Source organism: Poeciliopsis prolifica, unplaced genomic scaffold (assembly GCF_027474105.1).
Source record: "Poeciliopsis prolifica strain line A6 unplaced genomic scaffold, Auburn_PproV2 SCAFFOLD025, whole genome shotgun sequence".
NCBI classification, from domain to species: Eukaryota; Metazoa; Chordata; class Actinopteri; order Cyprinodontiformes; family Poeciliidae; genus Poeciliopsis; species Poeciliopsis prolifica.
Window position 1 is genome coordinate 5,638,476 of NW_026562400.1, and position 10,245 is coordinate 5,648,720.

Here is a 10,245-nt window from a genome sequence, read left to right on the forward strand (position 1 = left end):
TGTCTAAAATGTTTCAACAAAGGAGCAACATAATTCTAAGGTCAGCATGTGAAGTAGGGGCTCCTTTGGCTGCAGCCCTATAGGTGAACTACAATGAGCCATCATTTTTTGAAGAAAATTCATTCAGCAGCTTATATCAATCAAGAAATAAATGCAATCTTTGTCAAAATATTGGAAATAAGATATACTCACTGATTATTAATGATGTAAATCAAAAACTATATACTACAAATATCTTACACTTTCATCACAAATTTTATTTGACCAATATTTATATATATATAAAAAAAAATTCTTTAGACTCAGAAACTAAAAGCAAATCAACAATCTATTACTATAGTCATAATATCTCATTATAGGATGTTTTTAATTTATTATTTTTAAAATTTTGCAATCATCTCATTGAACATAAGAAATAACTCACATTCATGCCATAAACACATGCAACATCATATCCATTAAATGTTGCAAGGTGAAACACCTTGGCACTAAAAGAGGACTGGAAAATTATATTTTCCACTCAATGTTAGTGCTCCATTGCCATTGCATTGGCAATGGAGCACAGTGTGTTCAACTGAATGATAGAAAAGAAGCAGTTTAGAGCACCCAGGAGCTACAGCTTCAAAGATTGTAGAATGTCTTGTGAGCTTTCTTATGTTTGTTTTGCCTTTTAGCAAATTATGCTGATGTGTTTTTTTATTAGCTCTTTGAGTGCGAGTGTCTCTGTGTGCATGGTTGTTTGTCCTGTCTGTGTCTGTGTTGCCCTGCGACAGACTGGCGACCTGTCCAGGGTCCCCTGCCTTTTGCCTGGAACTTTAGCTGGAGATAGGCACCAGCACCCCTCCCAACCCCAATAGGAACAAGAGTATGCAGAAAATGGATGGATAAATGGATGTGTATGTATATAAGTTTTTATACATTTGTTTCTTCTACATAAAAATTTATTAACAGACACATATTTTACCATCTTGGTGGCTAATGGTTCATTCCTCAGAGTATTTCTTCTGCTCAGAAGGGCTACCAGGATGGATCACTGAGGCTTAATTTAACACTACAAACAATGGAAAACAGTGGCAAATAACGACAGCCATTACAAGCTTATGAGGCTGAGCAGGGATTACAAGGGAAATGAATCATTAACACTATTGCCACTTGAATGGGGCTAAAGCATGATTGGCAGGATGAAAGCTGGGTGTTAGAAGGGGTGAAAGGAAATGGGTGGGGCTGTGGTTTGATATCCACTGAAGCGGGTATCATTATCGGATGAAAGCTCCAGGACGCTGAGCCAAAATGACCCTCAGTGTTTGAGTATAAGGCAGAGCAGGGGGAAAGAATAGATGAGAGAAAAGTAAAGCGTGAAAGACTGAGCATAGTTTAAGCTTGGTGCCCACCATGCTTGGGTGAATAAGAGATACACCAATATCAGATTAAAAGTCCATGATCCTGCTCACAAACACAATATGCTCCCTGCAAGAGTTGAACTGCAATTTTGATTTCTTTCTGTTTCCTTACTGCTTTTGCAGAGAGACATTGGTACATACAAGACAGAGTGCTCCACATCCCCATAGTCCCCTCACCCAGTATGACACCAGGTAGATTTTAATAGTTTTATGGAAAATAGTGAGATGCCATGCTGGTGAAGGGGATTCTGGGTCATGGAGGGATTTGTTAAGCTATTACAGTGTCTGGAGAAGGACCCTTATCGGCACCTGCCAAGTCTTTGGCGGACCCAGTGGGATTGTAGTGACCCTGGTGGAAGTAATGGATATTAGAAAATCTTCACGCTGTGAGGAACAGGTGAAAGAGCAGGGAGAAAAGCAGTGAGGGAAGAGAAATGGACAGAACATCAAGGACACAACACCAGGATGTAGAAACACTAAACTAAGCCATAGGATTCAACTCTATCATCAAGAGTTGTCAAAAATGAACAAGAGATTGAATTTTATGTTATCTAATCAAAGTTTTAAGAGTTAGAACCTAAAAATAATCAAATAAACTGTAATTTCTCTTCAATTATGCAACAGTTTCTTGGTTTTTGTATACTACACACTCCAATTCTCTTTGTGTCTGAGAATCGGATTCAGACACAATGTGAAAGCCGGGTCGTTTTTTTTTTTTTCCTTTTTTTTTTTTTGTTCAGGCCTGATCTAAACTGTAGTGTGCAATGTGCCTCAAACTAAGGAAAATGTCCAAAGAAGGGCAAAATATCTAAATGGCAGCTTATTGGTATGTGAAAATATAGAAAAATGTGATTTCTCAGGGTTAACATTTAGTCTTGTGTGGAACTAAAATATATAAATCTTTCTAGTCCTTCCTTAATTTACTTTTTATTCAGTATAAAAACTTATTGACTTTATATTATGTATATTATGATATCTTTGGTAACATCCAAAATGGCACATATTCTCACAGTGAACTCTGCCTTCTAACAACATGTTTTCCTTGTCAAGGTTGACCAGCAGTTGGTAAAACTTCTTTGCACTTAAACCTACTCAAACATGTTCCACACTTTATATTTGGCTCTGCATTATGTATTTTGGAAAATTTTGGGTGCCTCTCTTTGATTAAGTTTTGCGTTTATGACTTAACAGACACAAACCAGGCCAAACAAATCAAAGTTGTGCATGAATGTTTCAGAGCTTGTCATATTCCCCGCTGGTTCTTAGAGTAAAATGATTTCCCTTTTCCTTTAATGTTAATCTTGCAGGCAGACAAAATATGATATCCAGTTGCTGAAAAGTCAGAAAAGGAGGTAGGATCAAGTGACGCCTTATCAGGATGCAAAAAATAGATCAAGAAGAAAATTTTTTTTTGTTGTTGTCAGCACTTTCATGTTGTTCTGTCATCAGGCATCCCACGTGGATTTGGTCTCAGAGATGATGATGTTTAGACATCACACCTTGCCCCACTGCTGAGTAAACACCAGAGCAAACGTACACACTGCAAAAATAGCCTTGGTAATCAGTCATCGGGCAGCTAGGATATTGAGTCAATGTAACAGCTTAGATGGAAAGCGCATTAGGACACAAGGAAAATCCATTGTCTCCATTTTTCACTGTTATACATCATGTTCCAGGGGCAGACAGGAGATTTAGAGGGGGAGAAAGACATAGTTTCGCTTTGGGGATTTGAAACCCAGAGGATGGAAGGGTATTATTATTATTTTTTTCTGTCTGCACTTTTGTGTAAAGCGAGACAAGAAAAATTACTGACAGTAAATAGATGAGTTTGATAAGGTCTCCTAAATATAAGTCTTATCTCCCTCTCAATTTGAAACAGCCATGGGAAAAATAGGCCATGTTGTCACTCAAGCTTTTAATTAAAATCAGAAGAAAATACTGCATGTGCGTGTGCATGTGATCCCAGGAGAGAGTAGTTTTAAAAACATTTATTCATACATAATGTTTATCACCTCTGAGTGACCTTGCTCTTTTGATTTTTTTTTTTTCCCTACTTTTCCCGTCAGTTTCAGCCTAATTCGCCCTCGTCAAACAGGGTGAATGACACAGTCGGAGACAAACAGAAAAACAGAAAGACAGGAGAGGGGTGATGTGACCCCCTTGTCTATTAATCAGCAGCTCAGCCATAGGCTCACATCACAAGAGGAGATAACGGTGAGTGTTGTCACACGAGTGAAAATAATGGCCGGGATGTACCCGTTTTCTGATAGCGGCTTGTCCGAATCCTGAGATGTAGACCGACAAAGACACGTACAAGGCCGGAAAACAGAGAGCCGCTGTCAGGCCTTTGACTGATAACAGCTTGAGTGAGTGGAACATGTCAGAACGGATAACAGTAGCCTAAATGTGATTATGGTTCATCATCAGTTAGAAAGCCCTCCTCGATCTGTGCCATCTTCTTAATTTATCAGACATGACGTAAAGCAGCCATTAGTTCAATGCTACAGAAAAACAACGTAATTTCTTTTAGGGCAATAATTCATTTGAGTGCTCTGTTCCTAAAGTACACATTACTATGATATTTGGCAAAACGCCTGGGTAAAACCGAATAAAAGCTGGTTTAGATGTGGAAAGGTTTGGCCAAATTTAACTGATTAGAGTGCTATTTTAAATCTAGTTACTTTGTCTAAATACTACAATTTCCCACATTTAATGTTCAACTACACTAATAGCAAATTTTCAGGGGTGTTAAAAACACTAAACTTACAAATCAAACAACCTTAAATCAGGGGTAGTTGAACATTTGATACCACTTTGATATCACTTTATTTTTGCCACCCACAGTAAGTGACCAAGCAGTTTCTTTTTTTAAATGTTCTTGTCCAAAGGCAACAGGCTGTCTTGTCTGAATTTATCTCTTCAAGGCATGCCTTCACAATCCGTTGGATTTAGAATTTAGTTTGATTATTTTAAAGATATTGTTCCATATTGTTTCATTTTATTTCTGTTCTTGATCACTAATGTTACTTTTGCCTCAGTTTCTTCATCTTGTAAAATGTCTTTTGCATCTGCTTTTTTACTCACTATGCTGCATCCTATAATCTAGTCCCCAGTATATGTAGTCCTTGAATCAGTCACCTGACAGGGTGGCAATAAGAATTTTAAAAACACTCATTGTTTATCCATCAACTTCTTTTTTCAATAGTTTTGCTTTTCTAGAGTATTTGATTTTACAAAACAAAAACTGTTTCAATAATTTTAGTAAACAAAGTGTATAAATTTACTGTGATTTTTTTCTCTAATCCATAATTAGTGAAATTACATAAATGGGCTCAAATGTATAAATAATACCCCAACAGATATTTTGATAGATGTGGTTTAGATAGTTGCGTATAAAGCACGTCTTTTGTTACAATGAGCAAGGTCTGTTCATGCTTTCGGTTCAATATTTAACCACTTTTCTTATTGAAATTGGTAAAACTCTTTTAGCTGGTCGGTTTTCTGGCGTAAACCTAGTTTATAATAGAATGCTCTTGAAAACGAGGCCATTAGAGAAACATGTTGGCTTTCTTTATCTTATTAAAACTTGTTTTGATGTGTTCAGGAATATTCTCTTTTCAGAACATCTCATACAATTCAATTGTCTTCAGGATCTTTATGTTACACTTATTACAATCAAATGCCATCTCAAGGCACTTTTCACAAAATAAACAAATAAATTAGCAGCATTTTGGAAATGCATTTTTCATTAAACTTTAATTAAAAAAACCTCAGAGTTGGGTGGCAGCTCATTTGTCAGCAGGACAATAACCCAAAGCACATAGCCAAGATCTCAAAGGAGTGACTTCAAATTCACTGTCCTGGAGTGATCAAGCCAAAGTCCAGACTTGAAACCTATTGAACATCATCTCTTAAGATCTGAAAATGGCTGCACACACAACTCCAATCCAACCTGATAGAGCTTGAGAAGTTCTGCAAAGAATTGGCAAAACTGCCCAATGGGTTCGCTAAGCTTGTGTCATCGTATTCAAACAGACTTAGGGCCGAAAAGGTGGATCAACAAAGTATTGAGCAAACACAGTGAATACGTGTGATTTTTTTTTTTCCTTCCAAAAATTGTTTTTCCAGGCTGTCATTATGGGGTATTTGTTTGTATTTGTGGGTTACTTGCCACCATCACAAACAGCAGTGTTACTGTTTCAAAACCTCATTCACTTGGTATAAAATAGGGCCTTCCAGGCAGCTGTTACCTTTGTTTGTCCCTCCATTTAGCATTTCTTCAGCTGTGCAAGCTCCTTTGTTTTAATTTTATGCAAGATGTAGTTTCGTGTTTTGGTCATGTTAGAAGTAAATTCAAAAGTGAAAACCTTTTGGGTTTCTTCTGATCAGGAGCTGATGGGAGTATGTATGTATTTTATATCACATTCAAAGTCAAATTAAATCTTAATTTTGTTTGTATGTGCATCTGTGTGTTCATAAAAGGAAAGCCAGAAAGTCAGACTCCTTGGTCTTTTTGAGTATTTCAGTCATGGGCTGGAGATGAAATTCTCATCTGCATGCCTGCTGAAACCACCCACTCCATACATCAACCCACTGGGTGATCAAAAGTCAAGTTAATAGGGATACGGCACGAGGGGGAGTTTAATTACTAACCTAAAATACTTTGGAAGGATACTTGGACTGATGTGTTGCTGGAGGCAAGTGTCTAGCAGTGAGGGGAGCCTGAGTTTAGATAATTTCAGAGTCAAAACAGCTGCTTTATTTGTGTTGTGGGATTTAGAAAGTAACTGGAGCAGAGATCAATAAGGTTTAATAGGCCTGGGAATGAAATGATGCCAAAGTGTCCCTTGTCAATGACTCTGCTTATCTCTCTGTGCCAAACTCTAGTCTGCTCACTCATGCTTGCTCACCTGTAGATTACTGATATTGAACTGGAGGGGCTGTAGAAGTATTGAGTAAAGCCTGAGTTTAATTCTGAGGGCTTGAATAATAACCAAAAGTATTTCTCTCTGTAACTACATGCTTGACATCTACAGTCTCCAATATGAGGTAAAACTGGAATTGTTATTGTTAATAACAATTATTATTGTGTATATATATATATATATATATATATATATATATATATATATATATATATATATTTTTTTTTTTTTTTTTTTCATATAATTTGAGTCAGTGAGATTCACGATGTTTTCATTTCCAGATGTCTGAAACAATGTTCCCATTTGGAAAAACATGAGTTGTGAATTACTGTATTTATGGAAACTATGAAAGGAATTAAAAATAAAATACTTACTTACTGAAAAATCTAGTTTATTAAAAATGACCTGCTCAGATGTCTTAAAATCAACACTTTAAAACAGAAAATAATTAAAAACAGGTCTCTACTATTTGTGTTTTTGAAGGGATGAAAACATGAAGGAGTTGTTTCTTGCATGTACACAAATTTACTTTTTTAAATTGTTTCAATTTAAAAAAGGAAATATTCTGGAACATTAAAAAGTAACATATAACTTTTATGTGTATTGTGTAAATATAAACTGATGCCAAATTGTGCTTGTTTCCCTTTTTATTTATTTTTTTATTTTTTTAAATTTCCTTTATTTAACCAGGTAAACCCCATTAAGATCTGGATCTCATTTTTAAGAGGGACCTTGGCAGAAATCTGGAACACAAAATAACCTGGTTACAAAATAAAACCAATTAATACATATTCACAAGTATAAAACAATAAAATAAGTTAAAACCAGGTTTTAACTTGGTTTTAACTAGTCTGTTTCATAGACTCTAGTTGCCTTTGAATCTAAAGAAACATTTGTCAGTTGGTTTTAGGAAATCACATGGCAGTTATATGAGCAACATATGCTGTGTGTGTTGAAAGATTAGAGGGACTTACCAAAGAAATCAGTGTCATTCTGGCCAGCAATATCTCCCCACCAGGCTTTCATCCAGAGCCTTCGTGGGAACTGCTGTTACATCATGGGTTGTGTAAAACATCCCATGATGTTTTATACTTCAGCCCTCAAAGACACCCTAGAATCATATCATGTTTTAGTGCAAATGCCTTCCATTGTATTGTGTGGACAGGAAAACATTAGATGTTAGTACTGTTAGCATGTCCAGTGACATGGCTATTATTAATGTTATGTTAAAATAAGGTAAGGTAAGGTAATTTTGTTTATATAGCACATTTTCAGCAACAAGGCAATTCAATAACAACATTTCAACAGTACTGAGTAGTGTAGCTCCTTAGTACTGTTGAGGTCTTTAAACTTGTAAAGATACAGGTTTAAAGATTTGTATCTTTAAACAATCTAGTCTGCTGTCCAGCAGATAAAGATGAACAGGAACACAGTTGTGTAGATGTTTTATTCAGCTCAGCTCATAATCTGTCTACCTAACAAGTTGGCTACCCGTGTCTTTCTGTAAACACAGTGCATTCAGTGCATCCTCAATTACTCAGCTCTGGCAGTTAGCTGCCTCTCCAACAGTTGGCCATTCAACTTTTAATCCATTACAAGCAGTCCAGTATCTGCCATGCATTTTCAATGGTTTTTCTAATCTTGAAACAAATCCCAGCATAACACACTGAGACTGAGTGGCAACTAACAACTAGGTAGTCATTCTTATATGAAAACAAGATTTGTAAGAAAAGCCTAACATAGAAAAGTCAAAATCAAAATCTGAACTGAGGTCTCTATTTGGACACAGGCATGGTGATCTGTATTTTATTTGTTTCTAAAACAGCAATTATACACGTAGTGCATCACACCTTCTTCCTCCATTTGAACACCTGCATCACATGGATATTCTGCAACTTCACCTTTAAGGTTGTAGCATTGTACAAAACATGAAGAAGAAAAACAAATAAAACCTTCTCCTGGCACACTCTGATAAGGCATGTGCACATACACCCTGCTATTCCCTTATCTCACTGACATGCTCAGAACGCCCCCATACCAGTGCCAAGCATGACATGTGCAGCCCAGCGTTATTAGTGTGATAGCAATAGGATCTTTAATGCAAGGACGTGACAAACATAGCAAATGCTACAAAAAATATGTAAGCAGCTGTCGTCATCTTTCCAAACCAGTTTCCAAGTCATAGGTACAGCTGGGGTGATGTGTAGCTGGAACTGACTAGAAAAGTGAAGCTAACATTGAGCAGCGAGCCAAATTGGGGAGTGTGTGTCAGGTTAACACCTATCTGTCTGTCGCATGGTGGGAGCAGGTGCAGGTCTCTCAGGGTCTCTTATGGCACTGATGTGGAGTGTTTGGAGCTTGACCTGAATGGATGAGTCTTGACCAAATACTTGTTAGCATATATTTTTATTATTATTAACAAAAGTTTTAGTACAAAGATTATAGAATGGGCTAAAAGAAATATGATGGCATAATAACGTTTTCACTTGTAAAAAGAACCAAATATATTGTCATATTTACCTGAAGAAACCATGCTTCTGTTTTTATTTTAAGGTACACTAAAACTACCCTTATTATCAGATTATAATATATTCACCCCTCTATTATATCTGTTTTCTATACATATAGTACTTAATACTTAAAATATAATACTTAAAAAAAATTGATAGACATTTTAAATCTATGCAAATTGTGTAGGACAGAAAACAAAATGTATCTGACATAAATATTAGTATTGAAAATATTAGTGCACCATATGTACGTGTGTAAAGTTATACTTCGTCTCCACTGATCGTTGTCGGACGGGTTGGTTCGATATGTTCTTTTATGGTCCGGCATTACATAACAGGCGCTACACTAGACAAACATGACACACTAGTATCTCTTGTGCTTGTTGCAAGCAGTGACAGTTTTCTGTCCCACAATCAATGAGCTATGTTGTGTGATGCCAGAAGCGCTTCCCTAAACTCACCATACATTTGTATATATCAATAAGCACTTCGTTTACCCTAAAATTAAGAATTTCAGGGAAAATTCTTCATTGTAACTACCACTGCTCCCTGTACATACGTACCCCCTCTTCCCACTTCTCTATTCCCTTTATTGTCTTACTCTAAACGCACTAACACCTGTAACTTTGTGTCCATTTACTGTGAATATAATTTCTTAGTGGATTCTGCCTGGAGTGATATTTTTGCAAGTTACCATGCTGCCATTAAGATTTTATGATCTTAACCGAGTACATTTCTACACATTCAAGTCCTGCGTGATTTTGCCAGGCTTAAAGAGACAGGTTAATGGGTTTTCTCAGAAGTATTGTGTTCAATTTGGAAAACTATAATTAGAATTTTTCTAATACAATAATTTAGGATTTTTTTCTTGTCTTTTAAAGTTAAACTTTCTTTTAAAATGCTTTCTTTTTTCCATGCATTAATATTACTTGAGTCAGGCATGCATGCCCTTATTTGAACATTCCATCAATTCATATGAGGCCTTATTTTTGTCTTATTCACCAAGATCTTTGGATGGGCTTTGCACTAAAAAAAACACAACCTCCAATTGTCCTTGGCTAGCTCTTGACAAATAAAAGAGGACTTTTATGATAAAAACGTATAACTACTGTTGCATTCAGGAGCTTGACTGTGGATTTTAGAGTTTTATTGGCACGCATTGCTCTATTACTTGCCAGACACTTTTTAGCAGATGACTCAGATTTTATTTGTTTTCCTTCTTTCTGGCTTAATAAATGTGTGGGCTACAGCACAACTATTGACCTTGATAAGTGCTCAGGGGTTGAAAGCCTCTTGAGTACAAGTGTGTATAATTTTGCACAGTCCAACGCAAACACTCATATGTGATAAAATGTATCAAACCGTGACACTCGGATAAAATGGATGCAAAGATAATAAACTTTGAATAGT